This window comes from Misgurnus anguillicaudatus, chromosome 14, assembly GCF_027580225.2.
Source record: "Misgurnus anguillicaudatus chromosome 14, ASM2758022v2, whole genome shotgun sequence".
NCBI classification, from domain to species: Eukaryota; Metazoa; Chordata; class Actinopteri; order Cypriniformes; family Cobitidae; genus Misgurnus; species Misgurnus anguillicaudatus.
The window spans coordinates 19716370-19740000 of NC_073350.2; the positions used below are offsets into that span (position 1 = coordinate 19716370).

The 23631-nt window shown below is 36.4% G+C and overlaps 1 long non-coding RNA gene across 1 annotated transcript in view; it reads right to left on the reverse strand.

Moving 5' to 3' along the window:
- Positions 1 to 18053: 18053 nt before the first annotated feature.
- Positions 18054 to 23631, reverse strand: part of LOC129427156 (uncharacterized) — a 25374-nt gene continuing 19796 nt past the window's right edge. Inside the window, exons 3-4 of the long non-coding RNA XR_012373199.1 lie at positions 23586 to 23631; positions 18054 to 19475 (exon numbers count right to left, since the gene is read on the reverse strand). The exon at positions 23586 to 23631 is cut by the window's right edge and continues 129 nt beyond it. This is a non-coding gene — a long non-coding RNA (uncharacterized lncRNA). The remainder of the gene's footprint in view (positions 19476 to 23585) is intronic.

Here is a 23631-nt window from a genome sequence, read left to right on the forward strand (position 1 = left end):
GTGACACTTTAGCAAATGTATAAACTGAGGAGTAGGTGCAGGTTCGTTTTAGCGATGTTTGATTTATTTGTAATTAAAAGACATATCTGGCAACACTGGGTGACCTGCACCTAAACTGACAATAATCAAATAAGGCACATCATTTACAGTAGCACGGACAGGTTATTGCTGACAGGATACATTCGGTGAAACCAAAGCAATAATCATCATGAATTATCATCAAGTACTTGTTTAGTTTGTAGTTATTGTTCATATAATATTTCTTATTAAATTGATTACAATAATAAGCATTGTTGCATGAAAAATAAATTAATAATATACCATTAGTTAACATAAAGTATTAACAAATTGTAACCTAATAATCATTTTTCCCTGGCATTCTCACGGATCTCCGCATTTTTCCGTGGCCCTGCCACAATTCTTTTTTTCCGTGGCATTCTCACAGATTGGTTACTCAACTGCTTTTTCCTATTTTCAAACCATTGTCGCTTCGGTTTAGGGTTAGATTTGGTGTCTGTGTTAGTATGTCACTTTAAGTATTGGTTTATACTATTTTTTCTGATTTATTCTTTTACATTTTCTAAACTTTAAACAATTGTCGACTGGCGTTGGGGTTAGAGTTTGGTTTTGAAAAAGGGCCACGGAAAGATCCGTGAGAATGCCACGGAAATTTGTGAGATCATGTTGAATATAGCAATGTCATCCCCCAAAAGAGACAAAAAGGCAAAAGGTTCAGACAAATACATCACGTGGCCACATCCCAGTTGTAGTGGACACATTAATGTGTCTTGATGGACTTTCTGCTCACCTGCCCTGTAATCACTGTGCCAAAATAAGGGTTTTAAACTTTGCCAGTTAGTATTCCTAAGAGCGACAGTACATTGTGGACAAATTCTGTATTGTATTTTAAATGCAGTATAAATATGTTTTACACTTAAATCTTTTCTTCTTTTTTTCTCTCTCTCTTTTACTTTCTGTGGTGTGTGTGGAAGAAGGTTTGAGGTGAGACTCAGGTCAGTGTGTTACTCATCAGACTCTTTCCTCATTGCAGGAAATGACCCACTTCCTCTGACTCTGGATCAGTGGGGTTTAGTTCAGCTGAGTCAGTTTACCAACCACTAGAGTTGCCAACACTACCCATGTAGTAAAGAATGGTGCCAAATTAAAGGGAACAGCATTGAACTCAGGATTCAGGGATATCAAGCTGTGTAAAATCGTGAATTAAATTGGAAAAAAATGAAATGGCAAACCACTAAGACAGTTTATTTGTCTTTTCACTGGATTTGTTACTATGTCTAAAATAAAAAGATTTTAAAAATAAGTCATCTTGAAGTTTTAATTGTTACATTTTGCCTGCGTACAAGCTAAATTGATAAATTCTGTTAAAGTTGGCAACCTTACTTACTAGGGCAAATGAGTCAAATATGTGCTGCTACTGTAGATTTTAAATCACTGTCAGAAATATCAAACACAGCGAGACATGAATTGTATAATGTGGTATAATTTGGTAAACTGTGTCAAATATGTATGTACTCTACAAAGCTCCGACACACTCCGAGACGAGTAAACATCTCTCCCATATGTGATTTCTCCACTCGAGCAGCTCTGGAGGACAAAAGGCCAGAACGAAACATCTGTTTTACAAATACAGCTTCACAAACAATGTAACATGTGCCGACTCGCGAGTAAACAAATAATTCAAACACTGTCAAAATCAAAGATAATCCATCCAAAGGTTTCCCCCTAAATGCGAAACGACTTGCTATATTTTATCTGTCAAAACAAGACCGTACAACATGCTGAAGTGTGTACAGATGCTGCCAAGGGGTCGAGGCTGTGGCTGTCAGCTTCCCGTCAACCCCGAATGACGACCCCCCAAACCCCTCCTCCAATGTCAAGAGGAGGCCCTGGAGGGTGTGTTGTGCTCACCGTGTACAAAATCATACAGTGACCCCCTCTTTGCCTTCCACATGAGACAGCACGCCATGCCTGGCAGGCCTTTAAGGATCCCCCTTTAAAGACTCCCAGAGGGAAGGGCCATCAAAACAATTTGGAGGAACTGCAAGCACACTGTCATCCGTGAGACCCTCAGACTGAATATCTCAATGGAGTGCTCATGATGTTGAATAGAATGGGCAGGGCTATTTAAAAGGGCGGGGCATTAATATTAAAAGGGGGTCGCTAATAGAATCCTGACCAACAGCGGGATGGGGGTCTTCGGGCCAAGTATGCAAAATAAGGCTGAATAGAAAATTTGCCTGCATGTGTAGATTGAAATAGGCTAGTTAACATGAACTTATTAGCTGTGTTTGCATGCATGTGTGTGCATTTATGTGAACTAGATTGGCAGTCATATAGCTTTTAATACCACAACAGTATTTAATCCTAAAATTAATAGTTGTGATTATAAATTTTTTTTAACCCTTATGTGTTGTTGGGGCCATTTTTTATTTTAATTTGGCCACAACTTTCTTTGTGTTTCAGCAAATGGAATTATTTTTGGTGACAAATCTTATATTTACACATTTTTAAAAAAAATACTTTGAAATTTTTCAAAACCTCAACAATATACCGTGGGAAAATTTACTACCCTTTCGTGTTGTTGGTGGCCAAAAAAGGCCACTAAATTAAACTGCTGTAAAAATGTTTCAGATAAATATTTTTCCTTTTTTTGCATAAATCTGTTAATCAACCTCAGTACTGATCAAAACTGCCAAAGTTTTACAAAATTCCATGATTTTAATGGTGCTACATGCTGATCAACAGTAAAAATTACAAATTTTACCTCTTTGCAAAAGGAAAAAACACCAACAATCTAAAATGCATGATAATAAGGTGTCATGGCTCTGCAATCAAAAAACATTGTTATAATGGAAGTCAATGGGGCAAAAACAGCCACGAACAATAAATGAGGGAGAAAAAAATAAAATCTGACGCTGCACAAAAACTAAAAATGCATCAAAGCAAATGTTTTTACTAATCTTTGACATGCCAAAAACTGTGAAAAAGGTTAAAAAAAATCCAGTCCACAATCACTGTTTATATTGAAAATGTTGTGTCCCCCCAAATAAGTGACATCGCTTATGAACTTAGCAATTAAAGAGTTAAAATCATGGAATTTTTGTAAACATTTGGTAGTTTTGATCAGTACTGAGGTTGACTGGCAGATTTATGCAAAAAAAAAAAAAAAAAAAAAAAATATATATATATATATATATATATATATATATATATATATATATATATATATATATATATATATATATATATATATATATATATATATATATATAAAATCTGAAACATTTTTACAGCCTTTTAATTTAGTGGCCTTTTTTGGCCATTAACAACACGAAAGGGTAGTGAATTTGAACAATGCACAAGGGTTAAAATTATGAATATGTACTTATTTGCTAGTAATTTGTTAGGGTAGTAAACTATGGGGCGGTTTTCCAGGCAGGGTTTAGCTTGAGCCAGGACATGGCCTTATAGTTATATTAAAACATTTACTTTAAGTAGTTTTTGCAAACACACCTTATAAAAAAACATTACTGCTGTGCATCTTGAGACAAAATAATGGCACTGATATATTTCAAGATGTTTTCGGTTAAGACTCAAACTCAAACATGCATTTTAGTCTGGGATTATAGGCTTTAGCCTTGTCCGGGAATCCGCCCCTGTTACTTAGTGGAAGATTTATTTACAGTGATGATGATTATTTAATGAACCTTGATGTTTTTGATCATACTGCTGTTGCCACTGTTTTTTTAGAGCAGTGAGCCATGAAAGGCTATGTGTTCCTAAGATTTTATCATGAGAAAGGGGTTTCTGGCGCTCTGCATTGTGCAAATGTGGTACGATCACAGTAACGCATGGCCTCTTGGGCTTGTCGCTGTATTATAATTGACCAAAAAGAATAAAGAGAAGGTGATATGGGGTGAGAATCATGTTTCGCTTGATGCAGGTTTCTATTGATGTTCGTAACCAGGTGTGTGTAAGTGTGGAGCCGGCATCCACTGCCACATGAAAGGCAACATTTTAATAGTTGGAGAATTACAGTAAGCACGCCAAGTCAAGTTAAAATTACCTCACTTATTATAATATGTATACTGTATGTTTATTTACTCCACACTATTAACCACAATTTTTTATTGTTTTGGGAACAAAGGAAGGATACTGATTAGAAAAATCTGATTCTTTAAATATCTGTCTGCTGTCCATTTGTTACTTTTTAGCAGTGATGGCAAAATGTCTGGCAGTAAGCATCTGAAGTATTTTCATTTCTTCTGAGTTTTAAGTATTAACTTACTCTTATACTTGAAGTAGCTGAAACGCACACACACATAAACACTCACCAGCTTCTACACTACAAGGATAATAACTCGGTTTGCCTTGAAGCAAAAGTTCCTTTTGTCTATTTAAGCTTTTAGCATCTACCTGCCCACATAACTGCAGATAGTCATATCATACAGTGAAGTCTTAAACACAATCTCAGAGGACAGACCCTATTAATGCAATCCCACTTCTCTAGCCACAGGAAGTCTTATTCTGTATGTAGATAGGGGGATTTAAGCTCTCATGGCAGTGTTCTACATAATGCAGATGCTCACTTGGGAAGTTGTGTTTTGCCTGATTTGATTTTTATGTAGTCCTTGCCCATAGATAAGAGAACATCATGTGTTGCCAGGTTGGATGTTTTTTAAGTGACTGACTAAAGAAGTTAACTTCTAAGGTGTAGCTTTGTGTCCTCTTCACTGTAAAAATTTCTTGTTCCACTTAAATTTTTAGGTTTAGTCAACTTGAAATTACAATTAATTTCAACTTTCTTGACTAGTGAGGAGTTGCTTTAAATGACAGGATCAGTGTTGCCAGATAAACAATAATTATCGTATTTGTACGACCAATTATGAAAATCACATAAGGTACGATAATTTCCACATTTTGAGACACTTCAAATGGTCTTTGGAATCATAGGGCTTCTATCAGGGTTCCCACAGGTCCTTGAAATCCTTGAAAGTTTGTGAATCTGGGGGAACAATTTCAAGGACCTGGGAAGTTTTTGAAAATATAAATACATATAAATACAGATCATTGAAAGTGGTTGAATCTATTTTATGCAAGAAGTTTTCTGGGGGAAAAAAATCCATATTATTCACTGTGTATAATATCATACAAATTCTAGACTTTTTAAGCACACGTGTTAAACTGTTCGCTTTAAATGCTTATATCTTCTGTATGGGAATGTTGATTTATACCAAAATGCTTTTTTTGCATAGTTGTGTTTGACACATGCAAACGTCTCGGGTTACCTGTGTAACTGTTGTTCCCTGAGAAGGGAACGAGACGCTGCGTCCCCCTTGACATACTTCCTGCGTCCCTGTAATGCCGTCTTTGGCAATATTTCAGATAGCGATATACTTCCTGGCTACCGCGTCACCCTGTCTTTGTCGTTAAGCCTCACTATTGGTTGAATTTGATATACACATTCAGACGCACTTACCCTTGGAGGCGTCCCCAAAGTGTCACCGCAGCGACGCAGCGCGAGTTCCATCGAAAGGGAACTGTAACAATGTATCTTTAAAGTAACACTATGTAACCTTGCTTTCCCCACATTTAGTCCTTGAATTTGAGGGTATTGGACCTGGAAAGTCCTTGAAAGGTCCTTGAATTTGAAGTTAACTAAGGTGTGGGAACCCTGTTCTATACATACATTGATCTATCTGTTGATCCTACATCTATCACCATAAATGTGTGGAGAATGCAAATGCGTTTTGGCTAGAAGGGACACAGCTATGGCCTAAATCTCGCTAGATGTTGGTTTTAGGGTAAGGTTTGGGGTAGGATTAGGATAAAAACAGCGCTCATTCTGTGAGATTTCGGTAGTTGCGGTTGCCAATCATCGTTGAGAATGACTCTCTTTCTTTTTTCCCAGTTGTTTTGACCTTTCCGAATATGGTACACTTAGTTATTTTTCTAACAGGCTATTAAAAGTTGTTTGTCTAAATAAAATACCTGTATTCTGCACATTTGACTTGTGTATGTTAATTTTCTTCCAAATACCATACCATAGAGGTTCTGGTATGATACTTGGACATTTCCAATCTGGCAACACTGGATAGGATGCACGCCCTTTTATTTCAGTTACGCGCCTGAACTGAAGTAAACTTCCGGTCTGCATTTAATTTATCGGTCTGGCTAGTGGTTAAACTGTTCTTTAAAACAAATACCTTATCGAAAATATGTGATAATGTTTTGGTTTGCTAAGAATGAGAAGAGGCGAACATGGATCACAACTGTGTGGAGAGGTTTGGCAGCCAGGCAAGAATTCAAGGACCTGTAGCTACAACATGGCATACAATAAATGTATACAGTAGCGTTAGCTCAATATAATAATTAATATGCGTTAGATATGATATATGAAAGATACTTGTCATTTATTTCTCTTGTTATCAGAAATAAACTTCTGTAAAAGGCCACTTAAGTGATGGGTGAACTGCCACTGCTGTCACTACCGTCGAGCTAGGCATGCGTGGTTTCAGCAACCAGGTACCTCAGCATCACCCACGTCTCGCCTCTTTAACCATTTTTGGTTATGCGTGGTGACGCGCTGCCAAGATGGAGACGGTTTTAAAAAAATGGCTTCAAAAAAAGCTCTCCGTCTTGTGACGTCACGGACACTACGTCCATATTTTTTACAGTCTATGGTTTCAACAGAGTTGCTTATTTGGAATTGTTTTATTTATGCATTTTCTGGGTTCGAACCCATGACCTTTTGCTCAGCTATTGCAATGCTCTACCACTGAGCTATACAGGAGCACGAGGAAGTATATTCCAAACAACAGTGACATATTTTGAATCCAGCTCTTATGTTGCGATAAACCATTACATTGTTAGCAGTGAAAAATCCCCTAGTGGTCTCTTCAAATAAAAAAATAAACAAATTCTGTGCCTCTCCAACCCCTCAAATACACAGGAGGTTAGTGAATGCTCAAAACCACTGCTTTTGTAATAGATTGTGTTTGTAAATAATCGTTTTGTCTGTGGAGTAAATAAGCGGTTTATTTAACAAGTCAAATGGGAGGAACGGCGGCAGAAGTGTTTTTCAATTTTTTATTCCCCTTTGTCCTATTTTCCTCTCTAGTCAAACGTTTAATGCAGAAAATAATAATGGCAATAATAAACAGGACTGGAGATAACGCTGGCGTAATCGTCCCAGCACTGCCGTGTGGCTTTGTAGCGCTTAGCCGCACAGCGAGGGAGAGGAGGAGCGGGGGGAAGATGGGCCGCAGTTATTTTATGTGATATTAAACACTTGAAAGCGTCCAGCCATCGAGAGCCACAGACTGTTGCCCAAGAAGCATTAGAGAGAGAGAGAGAGATGAAGGAATATAATTGTAAATAAAGGGATATTCGGGTTGCTAAAGTTATCTAGCTAAGCGCTGTCAGGCCTCCCATTGTTTAGGATTGTGATAAAAGGCAATTTCCCTGCTTTCTCCTCGCCACCACACGCGCGCACGCCTAATTTGAGGGCCATTTTCTATGACAGGGTTGACAGTTTAAACATATCTCCCCCTTTTTTCTCACAGGCTTTGTTGTGTTTTTCTTGCAAAGCTGGTTGTTGTATTCACGCTGCTGTTTATTAGTCTGTAACCCTCTTGTTTCGTATGTTCCTCTCAAGGCTCTAACAATGCTTGCCACGGGGCCCTTAATACCTGTCAGCTCCTGCCAATGTGAGCCCATTTTGTTTCATATTCAAATTCCCTGTTGGCAAGATTTGTTTTTCTCTTCGGCTTCCTTAATCTTCTTCCCCGCAACAGAGCTGCGCCTCAATTTGAGGTGACACAGAAAATATGGCTTATCATCGCGCTGTGAAAGCGATCCCATTAGGTTGCAGCAGCTTTCAAGTGAGCATGTAAATAGTGAGCGGGGATCAGGGGAGAGTAATTGACATAGATGCTCTCATTCAGAGCAGGGCTTCCCCTTGTAATGCCTTTTTGCCGGAGCAAATAAACTCCGCTCTGTGCACTGTCAGATGTGGTGTGCGTATTTATTTTTGGTACGGGACTGAGGCTTTATGGTGGAATTTATATCCAGGGATTCTCTATGGCACGTGCTAGTAATGACTGCTGCTATTGTTACAAGAGCAATGTTGTCAGTTCATTTATGCACTCATTTGATGGCCTTGTTAATTCTGTTGATTAATGTTCACTTTATTTTTCACTACCCTGATAATGCCTTACAGTCATAAAGCTGTTGAATCTATATTGCCAGGGCAACAAAGCTTTATTTTGTAGCTGCGCTGGGAGCTGCCAGTCTGGATCAAATGTGACAGGAAAACTCAATTAAAGAGGTTTAAAGAGACAATTTTTTGTAGTTTTGTAAAAATGAATTGGTCAAAATGATTTGCAGCTCAGTTTGTATCAATGTGATTTATTGATCTGAATCAGTCACAGAGCTGATTCAAGTCTTTTTGATCATGTGTATGTTGCGTATTAAACTAAAGGGGATCGCACACCGGCCGCGCAGCTCAGCGTCGTGCCGTGTCGAGTCGCGTCTCGGAGGTATTGTAAACCGGAAGTGCACATTAAATAGAGCGAGCTTCGTCAGATAGCGTCTACTTCAAAATGTAAAATATACGTTAGCAGCCAATGTTACTCATTAATGATGTGGAACAAATATGATGTTATTTAATGTTAAACTATGTGAGTAGCGCTGTGTGGCGCGACAGGGATTTGAGCAACTTCCTGAGTCACAGCTGGGTGGCGCGGACAGGCGCCACCTGGCGGCGGCGGTGTGCGTATACTCATAGAAAACAATGTGTTCGATTTTTTTAGAACGGCGCTGAGCTGCGCGGCTGGTGTGCGATCCCCTAAATGTTCATAATTAGAACATTGCATTAAACATTTGTGAATAAAGCAGCGTTTCCATCCAGTGAGCTGAAGAGAGCAAAATCTTCACTTCCTGAAAAACACCAACATACCTAAATATCCAGCCTGATCTCAGGAATTTCCGTGTTATAGTCACAGAATATTTTGCTTATTTATCCGTGTCATTGTCACGGATCTCTGCATTTTTCCGTGTCCGTACCACGGACTCTCTTTTCCGTGTCAGTTTCACGTATTGGTTACTCAATCGTTTTTTTTCTATTTTCTTACCATTGTTGCTTGGGTTTGGGGTTAGAATGACTTTCTGTTATATAAAATGACATCCTAACCCAAACCCAACTCTAACCCTAACATCAGGTGACAATTGTTTAAAAATCCGGAAAAAAAATAGTATAAACCAATAGTTAAACAGTGACATCCTAACCCAAACCCCAAATCTAACACCAAACCCAGTTTGCAATAGCACAAAAGCATAAAGTCACTTTATTTAACCATTTTCATGTACGGTTTCATTGGACGCACGTGCGTTGTTGCGGTTACTAGTCTGGGCAGAACTTAACTTCTGGTCTCTGTTTGTTTAATGGTCTGACTAGTGGCTAAACTGAACTCTGGAACAAATACCTTGTTGAAAATAACAAATGTTTTGGATTCCTAAAGATGAGGGGAGACAGCGATTATGGATCACCACTTTGTGAAGGGAGGTTTGGCAGCTGATTTGTTTTTAACATTGTATATAATATATAGTGCATTTTACACAGTAAAATTAGCTTAGTGTCGTTTTTGATACACTTTAGCTATGATACATGAACTAAGGTAATGTACTTGTTGTTTATTTTGCTTGTTATCAGAAATAAACTACTCTTAAAGGAAGGACTCGGATGTTATTGATTCTTGCGGAGTTTACGTTGGTTCACAAAAGTGTTTGTTTGTTTATGTTCTTATTGCTGAAACCGTCTATAATTAACTCTTGAGTGCAAAACACTATACGCATGTTATTTGCTTTTGGATGTGGATTCCTGCCGTTTGAGTTTTAAGTCAAGTAAGACAGTCCTGTAAAGTAAAATTACTGAACTATTGAGATGACAGACTTTACCTATTCATTTCAGAACTTTCAAAACTGCAATTTAGATGCGGTGCAATAAGTTCTGTAAACTGGTTAGTCCAGTGATGCCATCCAACACACAGCATCATGTGACTTTTTGATGCGCATCTTGGGATTTATCAACGCTATCTTACAAGATTTTGTACATATTTTACGAGTTGGCTAATTCGTATTTATTCATACGACCACATTTATAAGTTTTTGTACGATTTGCCTTGACCCCTGTGATGTTGGGGTTATGTGCGGGGTTAAGGGCTGAGTTATGGGTTTGGTTTCATTGTTGTTTTTTTCATGTGAATTGTACATTTTTGCACGATTAACTTTGTATGAATTAGCCAAAATATGTACGAATTCTCGTGAGATTAGGCTGGATTTATACAGTTAAACTGTTTCCATCTTATAGTTCATGCTCATAAGAAATTTATCTGACTCAATTGAACGCAAACGTTTTTTATGCGCATTTTCAGAATTTATGCTCATCTTGGCATTTCCATCCAGCGTTATTTTTATGAAATACTTTAAAATGTGCATAAAAAGGTTGATTGAAACATAACTATTGACTGTTACTATGTTATCTGTTATTCTCAAAGCAATGCTAAAATGAACATATTAAGGTTTAAAAAAAACTTAAATCTAATTTCAGTTGATGCTTTAAAGGCGCAGTATGTAGGATTGTGGTCAAAACTGGTATTACAATCACAAAACTTGTGGCTAAAACTGGTACTGCAATCTCACAACTGGTGGCCAATACACAACATGACAACATAAACATCAGTTGAGGGCTGCAACTCCACTTTTTAAATGACAATATCCTGTCCGGACCACTGTTGTCCGTGATATAAGTATTTGTCATTTTATGATTAATTGATATACATTTCTTGCATACTGTTCCTTTAATGTATTGTTGTGGTAAATGTCTGTTAATGCAAAAGTATAAATATTTGTTCCAAAAATACCAAGTATTACAGTTTTTATGAGTGTTATTGCTTTTCTATTAAATTAAAACTTGCAGAAAACACTGTAGGTAATGTAGGTCTCCTAATGTTATTATACTGAATTGGGGTCAGCAGCTATATAAAAGTAGATAAGTTTAGATGGATATCTTTAGCAGGATAACTTTATCCCAGTTATTGAGTCTAAGATTCAATTTTGTATTTATTTATCTGGAAACTCCACCTCATTTCCTAATGAAATCCATCTTTCTCTAAATACTTAAGCCTTTCATGCAAATCCCTTGATGCACGGTCCTCTATGCTGAAAAATAAAACAAACTGGACCACAAAGAATAGATGCCGGCATGCTGTGTATTTGAAAGGTGTACGGTTTCATTTCTTTGGTTAAGCCTCAAAGTAGAGGAGCTGCATTGCTTCACCAACAAAGACATTTCCAACTAACTTATTATTGTTATCTATTGCTGTTGCACATAAAGAATAGAGACACCTGGCTATACTGTATATCTTTCTTGCCATTATCTCCTCACGACTTTATTTTGTTCTGAGGATTTACCTTTCTTTATCGTTTCTTTTTTTTGGGGGGAGGGGGATATTTATTCATCTTTTGTCCGTGATCTCTGGAAGAAAGAGGGTGTATTGTTCCTGGCTGCTGAAATTGTGAGTTCCCAATAAGTGAAGTTATAATAATAAGCTTTTTAAAATATAATAGCATCTATCAGAAGTGTAAGAGACGAAAAGCAGGCATTTAAGGACACGTGAGATATGAAAATGCAGGTGGTTACAAATAAAACCTCCTCCCTGGAGTCAATTGAGATTTAGCGTTTTGCCTCTGTGTGCAGGATGGGTGTAAGAGAGCCGCGGCGAGACAAGAGATCAGTATTAAGAATTATAAAAGGCTTTCCATCTGTCTCCCTCACACGAATCATCTTTCCCAGGAGTGTTTATTGATGCGATTCAAGTGTCACATCTATTTTTTGCTTATTCTTTTTAACAAATGTTTACACGAGGAAATTAGCCAGTTATTGCTAACTTAATAATGCTACACAAGTTCATCGGCAGCTGCAGCAAACATCCCCGAATCTTCTGGGAATATTTAATCATCAAATGCAAAACTGCGACGCTACATTTAGGTGTAATTTACATTCATGCAAAGGTAATTTGTTTCTATATTATAAATCAATTAAAGACTAACAATGATGGAGAATGCTTGTGAATATATAATTGAGATCTCAGTGTAGACATAGATTGATTATATGCCCCCCTCCTGTTATGATTCTCCGCCCTGCTTGTTTACGATGCCAAATCTATTTACATGTTATTCCAATATTGTCTCAACTGAGAATTGCCAAGAAGAATGGATTGATTAAAATGTTATTTTATCCATTTGTTATCTCTGCATATAACCACTAATTGTCTTATAGAAAAGCCTGCATTGTACATTATTATCATGGGCTTCAAAGATTAAGCCTGTAATTCTACACCAACAGAGTCACCAATAATATTAGCAGCATGATTCTTGTTTTCAATTATAATTGAAGAGTTCAGATGCAGAACCCTTTAAGTACATCTGACATGTCACTTTATTGGCAATGAAAAGGTTATTAGTCAGTAAATAAAATGCTTTATTTTCAAAAACATCACTTTGGTCTTAATTGGTATTTAACACAGTTGACTGTATTTCGCAGCAAAACCCTCTAAGTGCAAACAAGATGTTTTGGCAAAAACCTCCACCTCTGAAAAAATATTTGGACATAACACAGTAAACAGATGCAACTAGAAAGATAGCAAATGATGAAAGTCAGAATTTGAAAATGAAGAAACCACACAAATTGTGTTTTTTTTTCAGAAGGGGGCATAAGTTTGAATGTGATCCACAATGCGCGCCGTCGTTCATCCAGTTTATCTTCTGTGCACTTAGAGGGCTTTGCTGAAAAATTAACGTGGCGTTTAGCTGATTCTACCAACAAAGACGTTTTTTTTAATGACCTGAGGCCAGAATTAAGTGGATTTGAAGCTAAGGTATTGGATTAACATACGATCCGAGAGCATTTGGTTAATATCATTATCTCATTTTTGACGGAGGTGGCATTTAGTCCCTATAATGTAGGGGCAGTTTCCCGGACAGGGCTTTAAGAGTAACTATGGTCCGATACACGATTTTTCATTTCCTTTGGTGTGTAAGTGTGTATTAGTACATGTAAACAATATGCAAAAGGTACAAACCCCAAATTAAACGATGATGTGAGTTATCCTTTTCAACACAAATTTCTTTTATTGGATTGTAGGCAACAGTTTTCCTTCTGGGATTGGTGATGTAGACAAGACTGACATTATCATAACTCCTCCTGCTTGGACTCACAACCTGTAAATTAACTCCTGTTAGCATTGCGACTGGATTTTTCAAACATGGTAAGGAGCGTCACATTTCCAGCTGATGTTAGAGGTATTCAGGCCAATCACAACGTACAGATTAGCTGGCCAATCACGGACACCAGAGCTTTTCAAATCCATGCGTTTCAGGAAGAGACAGAAATCTGGAGTTACAAAAATGTACGTCATGTGGAAAATAATGTGTATTTTTAACCATAAACCACGCAGAACCATTGTATTATACCAAACACACAAAATAACGTTGTTTTTAAGCAATGAAATAGGTGCCCTTTAAGTCTAGCCTAGACTAAAATGTTTGTTTGAGTGGTCCTAACTGAAATCAACTTGGCACTGGCGTATCTTAAAATATATCAGTGCCATTGTTTTGTCTCAAGATCCACACCTGTAATGTTTTTTGTAAGGTATGTTTGTCTTAAAATAACTAAGGTCTACTCCCAGATTAATTTAAACCCTGTCCAGGAAACCACCCCATAATCATTTTGCATTTAGTCATTAAATGTATTTATCCAAAGCAACATCCCTAGCCATTGGCATAATGGCTTAGCTTTGCATTGTTGCAGCTGTGGAGATAAAGATCTCCTTTGACTTCATCACACATTCGAGTCAGATCAGATTGATGACTTTAACTTAATGTTACATGCTGTGTTTGTATCTGTTTGTTGGGCTGCGTGTGGATGCATGCGGTGTGATGTCATTCTTTTGGCGAAATCCATTTCCCTTGATGGGTTGTGATAAAACTGAGCAAAAATCTACTTTTACTCTTAATAATTAACTGTTTTATCAAAACATCTGTGCAGAGAGAGAGAGAGAGAGAGAGAGAGAGAGAGAGAGAGAGAGAGAATAAAGCCCATGATGTATTGAGAAACAGTTTATTATATTTACATGTCTTTGTCAGGACATGCCATGTGTGTGTGTGTGTGTGTATGCATGAGTGTTTTCCCACAGCGATGCTGAAGATGCTCGCTCTACTCATTGCACATGAATCATACACATTAAAGGCCTGTGGATGAATTTTCCGCCAGTCATCACATCAGTGTTTACTGCAAACTCAAGAGAGCAATAGAAATGTTTGTGTGGCTTCATCAGAGATGAGCTGATTTGATACACACATGTAAAAGCACTTGCTCCTGTGGTTTGTTTGGCTGAATCCGAGTGTTATGATAAACTCACACTAGTCAGTCTCCAGACGCTTTCCTGATAAAACCAACCTGATCTCACAGACATTTGTACATATTTAAATCGTATGAAGTGAATCATCCAAAAATGTACAATAACTAGAAAAAAAAAACCAATAATGATACCCACCCCTTAACACCACAGGTTTAGCAATGCCATTAAAGTATTCTTTTGTTTTTGGTTGTTTGTTGATCACGAAGTACAAAGTAGATGAGAAAAACTAGGATTCCATGTGTTCCATGTGTGTTGTTTACAATGCGTGAAATGGTGCCCTGTGATTTGTTGAGCGGATTTATTGCATTCTGCAGAGAAGGAGGACTTGCTTTTTTGCATTTTGGGATAAAAAGGGAGAAAAGATGACACAATATACGGTGTATATCGGATTTTGCGTAAAATTAAGAATTTACTTTTTAATACTGACTTGATACAATACTGATTTTGGTGGTAGCTAAAAATGGCGTTTATCGCGTTTTAGAACCAAACTTTTCATATAAAGAACTGTTTTGAGGTAGATTGAATTTTCCGTGTTCCAGGTTTAGTACAAAATGATCTTTCAAAGGAATCCAGAGCATGCCGGAAAAATTATTTTGCCTCATCCTTTGGTTTGCAAAAACAAACAAAAATGCTATTCAAGTAATGCACATACAATAGAAGTCTAGGGGGCAAGTTAAACCCGGAACATTCCGCTATTTTTGTCCTGTCATCTGATGATTTGTTGATATGTGTCTGTTTTCTTTAGAAAGAACATAGAAGGTTCATTGAACAAACACTTCAATAGTTTAAAATGAGGTCTATAAATACAGCAATACCACAGATCTCTGAACTCCCACTTGCTAGTGCTGTAAATGAGTAAATGGGCACTAAGCAAGTGCAGGAACATAATAAATCACTTTTACAGACCATGCACAAGTCAAACAAATCTTTATAACGAAAATGGCAAAACTTGTTTCAGATAAGAAGACTCAGACTAGTGTGCCATTGCATTCCCAGAGGTGCGCTCTTACGTCTGCGCTGTAGTCAACTAAACCAGTCCTAACCCGAGCAGCCTGAACACCTGTCAGTCATTTGGCAGCGCTGTCTCCTCTGGGCTCTGCTGCCCCATGTCCCCAGGGGAAAAAAAGATGCCTGATGCTTTCTCTTGCACATCCCTCCTTTTTTTCACACGCGGGGCAAAAGCGCACACACATGCACTCATTAATCACGGTAAGGGAAACATGGCGCAGACTTTGAGGTGAGTGAGGTGTCATTTTTGCACAAAATGCAGATTTCTGCTTTTGTTGTATTAAATGGCATGCACATCAAAGACAGGCCAATGCGAACGTTTGCGAAAGGTTGTTTATGAGGTCTTTACAAATGGATTTTTGTAATTGCTCAAAGTATTTGTAGGATTTGTCGTAGGTACTACTTGCAAATCTGCATATCCATGATAATAATCCCTTAAAATAACACGGCAACCACAAACTCTCCATGCATGTTCGAGCTTTGATTATTCATCCTTGGTAAAATAAGATGTAAAAACGCTTAGTTTATTGTAAGCAGTTTGCAGACATTTGTGCTGGTCGTTTTGTGTGTGCGGATGTGCACGTACATGTATGAATGTGTTTACAAGTAAATGTGTGGGTGTGTTTCTGTGTGCAAACTCACAGGCTCACTCCGACACAGAGCCTGTGCAGTTTGTGTTACAGTGTTAAGATAAATCACAGCTTTAGAGCAAACATTGTTCGGTGACAGGCCAAGGGAGTGGAGGGGAATGGAATGTTTTCTGAACTAACCAACAAGGAAAACAACTTGTCCTCTTGTTAAACTTCTGACTAAGCGAACAAGTAGCTTTGCTAAAGGTGTTAGATGTTTACCTAGCTGTTCGCTCTGGATGTACAGTGTATGATAACAGATCAACTCGGATAAGGAGTGTCAGTTGGCTTTTTTGTTAGTAGGTGTGAACGACTTGCAGAGTGAAAAGAGCTTTAATAGAAAGAAAAATCGAGTTTTAATCCACACGGTCAAAAAGACAATATAAGAATATCAACTACTTGATCCTGCACACTCAAAACAATGAAATGTTGGGTTTAATTAAAAATATTATGTCAACAGGGTCCACACAATTTGATTAAGTAATCTCAACAAACAATAATTTAGTTCATTTTACAAAAGAAGTTTAAGTAAACGTAACAAACCTTAGTAGAGTCAACAAATAAAATTGAGTTAACTCTAAATTTTTTTTTTTATTAATGATGACATAAAATTTGAATTATGCCATTTTATAAACTCTTACCCTCTTAATTAGAATTTAATAAGTCCATAACACAAAATAAATCAATCAAAGTGCAGCTGCACAATACAACTCATCATATAGACCTTTATTTAATTACATTTTTCAAACATATTTGAAATGCAATGTTACATTGTTTGTTTGTTTGTTTTGTTCTAAAATATTTCAGAACAAGTTCATTGACTTATTACTCATGCCACTTATTACTCACATACCTATCTAATGGTGCTACACTTCTGCAAGAGGGTGCCAGAACAACAATTACCCATAATACACTGCAAAATCCTCATCCAGATGCAAGTCTGTATTGGTTTAATTAATCTGTTACTTTTATGCAACAATGTTATGTTGGCTGAACAAATCATTTTTAGGCAAAGCTGACAAGACACAGTTTTCTGTTGAATGAACTAGATTAAATTAAGTTCACATTGATTTTTTTTAAGTAATCACAACATGAAAGGATTAAGTTAAATTGGCATAAGTGTAAGTACATTTTTTTAGACACTAATGTTTGTTTCGCACAACATACACTGTAAAAATTCCTTGTAGCGCTCAACTTGAAATTACAATTAATTTGAACTTTCTTGACTAGTAAGGAGTTGCTATAAATTATAAGAATAAAATTGAAATAACTTTTACTAATTCAACTTATTTTTTTTACTTTTTAAAATAAATTCAACTTGATTTAAATTAAAAAAGGAAATGCACAAATGATTTCTTTATAGTTTCTTTACCTATTGGCAGTTTATGTATTAATTGTATTGTTTTACCTTTGTCCCAAATCCAGATTTCCAATCTAACATGAAAAAAATATATATTGTTTAAATATGATCATTTTAAACAAAAAGTGAAATAATCTTTCAATATTATGTGATTAAATTATTAAATTATATTATGCGATAATAATTTATGTAATTTTGTAAAAAAAATCCTTTAGTGTATAAAAAATTTACATTAAAAGACTAAGTATGACAAAAGCCCTGTATAAGGAATAACTGACGATGGGTCGTTGAATTATTCGAAAATAATGCACACCCAAGGTGACAATATGCGTTGTGCTGTTATACCGCCAGTGTGCGTTATTTTCAAATAATTTAAACAACCGGAGTCAATTATTTTGCTTATACCACGGTTACAAAAAAACATTGCTCTGGTGCTTATTTTAAAGGGATAGTTTGGCCAAAATTGAAAATTACCCCATGATTTACTCACCCTGAAACCACCCGAGTTAACCATGTCCATCCTTTCCCACACCAACACACATTCAGATATTTTTCAAAATTTAGCTCTTCCAATCTTTATAATAAATGAGTATGGGGTCCACTCCTTCAAGTCCAAAGAATATGCATCCATTCGCAAAAGTAATTGCATCGATTACCCTTAAAATGCCTTTATTTTTCCCCTTTTAAGGGTAATCAATGCAATTTTGTAAGAGAAATATACATATTTAAAACTTTACAAACGAAAATAACTAGCTTTCAGTAGAGAGCATCAGTGCAGTGTACGCACCCTTCATAAGCGGAGGCAAGGAGCAGGAAGCAAAACAACGCTCTGCATTTGTCCTATGTCACTATGAAAAGTGCGTAAACTACGATAATACTCTCTCCTGAATGCGGAGGAGTCTAAGATGGCGCCGTTATCGGAAAATCTAGGACAAAAATATCTAAATATGTGTTCGTATGAAAAAAAGATGGACATATGTAACTCGGGTAGACTCAGGGCGAGTAAACCATGGGGCAACCCCCACTTTGGCCGAACCATCCCCTTAAGGCATTTTACAGGTTAGGTGTGCATTTTACAGAAAAAAAATCAACATTTGTGAAACATTTCTCAACCAATCAGAACAAAGCGTTCAACAGGCCCGTGGTATAAGTACATATTAGATGTAAAGTTTAATTAATAAAGTAATATATCACCATCATTTTAAGATGGAAATTATTCAGAATCCAGATTCCCCTGTTATGAGTTTATTCACTATTGAATGTGGTTAGTGAAAAATAAATCCTTGTAATAGTTTGGGTTAGTTTAAATCTTCAGAAGCGGTCACCTATCAGCCCATACACTCAGAATTATATATTAGAATATAACCAATGTTTTAGCATTGTTTACTGTTCACTGTTCAAACAGTGCATGCATGCTTATTATGTGTGTCATTCATTCACAACACATAAAGATAAACACAGAATTATTTCACGCTGGCTCCCGAACTCGCTGCCTACACGCATCCATTATCTTACGTAACCGCAGGTGCCGGTTCTGTACATTATCACTAAACGTTTGCCACACGCTTTCATTGACTGCAGAAAGGATGGTGCGGTTTAGTCTGCAGGGCTTCGTTCATGCCGTCCTCCTCCCCCTCTCTCCACGGGTAGATTGAGGCTCACAATTATGCTTTATTAATCTGCATCCCTTAATTGAAAATTCCCCTGATGAGGAGCGATACTCGGGGCTGTACCTGGAATACGCCACTCATTATCTGCCAAGGTGCCTTTGTGGCCTGACGGCACTTTCCAGCCACGTCCATGTCCTGCATGCAAATCAGAGTATGGGCAGAGTCCCTGATGACTGGAGAAGGAGTGAGAGAGAGGAAATTGAAGAGAGGTCTGTTGATGTGTTTGGACATGATCTGGAAATGAAGTGAATCTGTTTGTTTGTGTATGCAAGCATCAGGCCACTTAGATATAAGTTGAATGTAACATCTAAAAGGGAAACAGAAACATATTTTTGTATTTAATATTATTGCAAGTGGAAAGTGTTGGTCCAGTCGAGCACCATTTGCTTCAGTCTTAAAATTTAGTCATCATCTACCCATATGCTGCTAAACTTGTGTGACTTTTGTCATGTGGATTAAAGAAAGGCTTGTTATTATATCAATATCTGCTTTTATCAATACACCAATAACAAAAAAACTATTAAAAATAAAAATATTTTTTATTTGATTTTTCAAACCAACGCATATTCAGATATTTTTCAAAAAGTAGCTCTTCCAATCTTTATAATAAATTAATATGTAGTCCGCTCCTTCAAATCCAAAGAATGTGCATCCATCATTTGCAAAGATAATTGCATCGATTACCCTTAAAATGCCTTTATTTATCCTTTTTTAAGGGTAAATGATGCAATTTTGTAAGATAAATATACACATATTTAAAATTACTTAAAAAAAAAAAACATAACAAAAAAATATTTAAAAAATAAAAAAATATATTTATTAAAAAAATTATTTGACTTTTCCTTTATAGTTTTTTTATGGTGATAAAAAAACTAAAATAAAGAAAGAAGAAGGTTAGGAAGAAAGAAAGAAAGAAAGAAAGAGAAAAATGACTTATGTAATTTTTTTACAATGTTATTAACAAACGTAGGTACTTCACCATCTGCTAACTTTATCAGCACATCTGTATTTCCAGGGCTTTCAGATTAACACTCAAAACATGTTAAATGAAAAGGTACATTGGTGGGAAATTAAATATGTGAATTGAAAATGATTGTTACATAAAATTAATTAAGAAGAAGAAGAGGAGCAGCTAATAGGTGATTAAATATTAAGCAAACTGTTCGGAGAGGTTTCAGTTCAGACTTTAATCATCAAACCCTTGTGCTTCATTTTCCATGTTTTTGATAAATAATGAAGCAGTTAGTCTTGGCCATTATAGCCTTTCCTCTCTCTCTCTCTCTCTCTCTCTCTCTCTCTCTCTCTCCCCCCATTATCGTCCCCTTAGTCACTCTGTTCTGCTGCAAACAGCTGAGAAATGTGGGTCAGTTTGTCGTTTAAGGGGCGACACATATTTAATTGTATTTACCGTGCCGAGCCGGGACTAAAAAAAAAGAAGAATCCTATTATGAGTTCTTTGAAAGTAATTACCTTAATTATAAGCTTTAATATAGTAAGACGGGACCGCTGGAATCATTTATGGGACAATTCTGGGACTGTTTGATTTAATGAGGTACTGTAGCAACGGCACAGAGAGCTCTGTGTAGATGTCATACCATCTCTTTTTCTTAACTCCCATTTACTGGAACCTTTTATTATTTTTTGAAAATCTCTAAATGCCTTTTGGCCGTGTTTACTGTGCAACAATTGCTCTGTTCAAAACTTACCAAGCCTCCTACAGAGGCAGCATTTTTACACTCCCGATGTGAAGATTGGTCCAAAAGGGTGACAGCTCAATTATGCTGCCTCCTAAGATAACTTGTTTTACCCAGATTCTAAAGAAAAATAAAAAAAATATGTGTGTATTTCATAAAGATGCATGCAATCATGCAATGTCATGATGCATTACGCTGAGGACAGTGAAATATGTTTAATATTTTTATTATATATATATATTTTTTTTTAATTATCCATTTTTTACATTTTTGACAAAACATGTTTATTATTATGTTATCATGTTATTATTTAGTTTTATGGTGCTACTAAGCTGTATTTTTAAGTTATGAAGGTTTAAATCAAAACAAACCAACTGCAGTTGCATTGAAATTAATTGGAATGCACAACCAAGAAACGAGATTTCTGAACAATTAAAAAAACGGTGGCTATCTCGTTTTGCAACGAAACTCTTCATATATATATAATGTTACATTGGTAACACTTTAAGGCTGTATTTATTAACATTAGTAAATGCATTAGCTGACATTAACTGACAGTGAATAATTTTTTAGCATCTTTAGTAATGTGAGCTAATTCCAATACAATTGTTCATGTTAGTTTAATGTGCATTAACTAATGTAAACAGTTACAACTTTTGGTTTTAAAAACCTATTAGTGAAAGCTGAAATTAAGACTAGATTGATAAATACTGTAGAAGTTTTTAAGAATTGTTTTAACACAGCTTGTGTTGTCCCTTTTATTTATTTCGACACAATATCAACACGAAATGACACATAATTGTTAAAATAACACATAATGTCTTAAATAGGATAAAAAAAACTATGTGTAAAAAATTACACACATCTTTTCTTAGAGTGTAGTTCATGTTAGCTAATGTTAGCAAAATGTAAAGTTAGCTATTGTAAAATGTTACTGTTACTGAAAAATATTTCACTTACTAAAATGTATATTTAATTTACTAAAATGTTTTATTATACAAAAATGTTAAAGGTGCAGTGTGTTATTTTTAAAAGGGTCTCTTGACAGAAATGCAAAATAATATACAAAACTATATTATCAGAGGTGTAAAGACCTTTTTATAATGAACCGTTATGTTTTTATTACCTTAGAATGAGACGTTTTTATCTACACACATGCACCGAGGGTCCTCTTACATGGAAGTTGCCATTTTGTTTCTACAGAAGCCCTTAACGGACAAACTTTTTTACTAAGTTGTCTCTGACGATAACATGTTTTTCCGGTGGCAGGTACCGTGGCTTCTCTATGTGTTTCAAAAGCAAGGGGTGTGCAGTGGACTGTGCCGTTGCTTGCAATTCGCAACCTCAACACTAGATGCAGCTAAAATTTACACACTGCACCTTTAAAGCAATAGTTCAACAATAAATAAAAATTTTGTTATCATTTACTCACTCTAATGTTGTTTAATACCTGTATGAATTTATTCGTTTCAGCACAAAAGAAGATATTTTGATAAATGATATCGTCATTACACAGTTGATGGTACCCACTGTATTCATAATAGAAAAAACTATGGAAGTCAAAGGGTATTTTGCTAACCATCTATAATCAAAATATCTTCTTTTGTGTCTTTCTTCCAAATCGGTCACTTATTAGGTTAAACAGCTACAAAAAGCAGAAGACAGTGAGCCAGGTTATAGGTTCTAAAACAGAGGCGATTTTCTTTCTCCTGTAAGAAATCTGCAACAGTAGGTGGCTTTATTATGCTCCACACATCTTTGCTTATCAGTGTTTTCTCAAATCCTTTACATCATTCACTATTGTCATTAATATTCAGTGACATCACAATTCCTAAGTCGTAAAGCAAATTTCTGATTGGTCACAGAGAAGCCTGACCCCTCCTTCTATGTGTTTGTCTGGCCTTGTCATTAGTTGCAAGATGCCTGGCCGTTATCTACAGTAAAACACAAATGCAGAGGTGGGGATTTTGAAAATAAACCATGGGCGCCACAACTTCCTCTCTGCCCACTTTGCCCACATGCAGACTCGTCTGATAACAGACCATTAAAGGGCTCCTGTTTCACAGAGCCGTAATTGAGCAGAACAGGTGAAAGTTTGATAACATTTTGTGCCGTGGCTTTATTTCTGCTCAGCGAGAGACTGTTTTCTTTGAAACAAACAAACCGCCACTAAGGCTGTAGGTAATTTAAAATTTCTAAACATGAGGGCTTGGTTACAAAGCTACAAGCTTTGTATTTTCACTGTATTAAAAGCCTGAGTTTGAAGTAGCCTAGTTTATCTGTGAGAGTATCATTATAAAGTTTGTACACATCATCTTTTTTTGGAAAAAAAAAGGCTTTTTATGTAGTTAATGATTAGGAGAATCTTTACCTGATGTGGCTGTCACATCGCATATGCTAAGCTTTGTGGTGATGGACAGCAAATCACTACCTACAGAGTGTTCAGATCTGCATCAACCCGCCTGTCTGCTTTTCAAACACCCGACTGCCTGCATATAGATCTCGGCGGAGCCAGAAATAACAGCAAAAACAATACAAATAATTGCTACCCTCAAGAAAAAGTATCAGGATGGACCAGAATTTTTTTTTTTATGAAACGCACATCATATGCCTCTTCGGTAAAAGGAAAACACAGAGCACACCCCTCAAATTATCAACAGCATTCACATTTCAATGATAGCATAGATGAGGTTTTAAAAAAATGGACAGACAATTATACTCACTTGTCGTATATTAATACAGATTCTTGACATCTTCCATAGAGCCTGT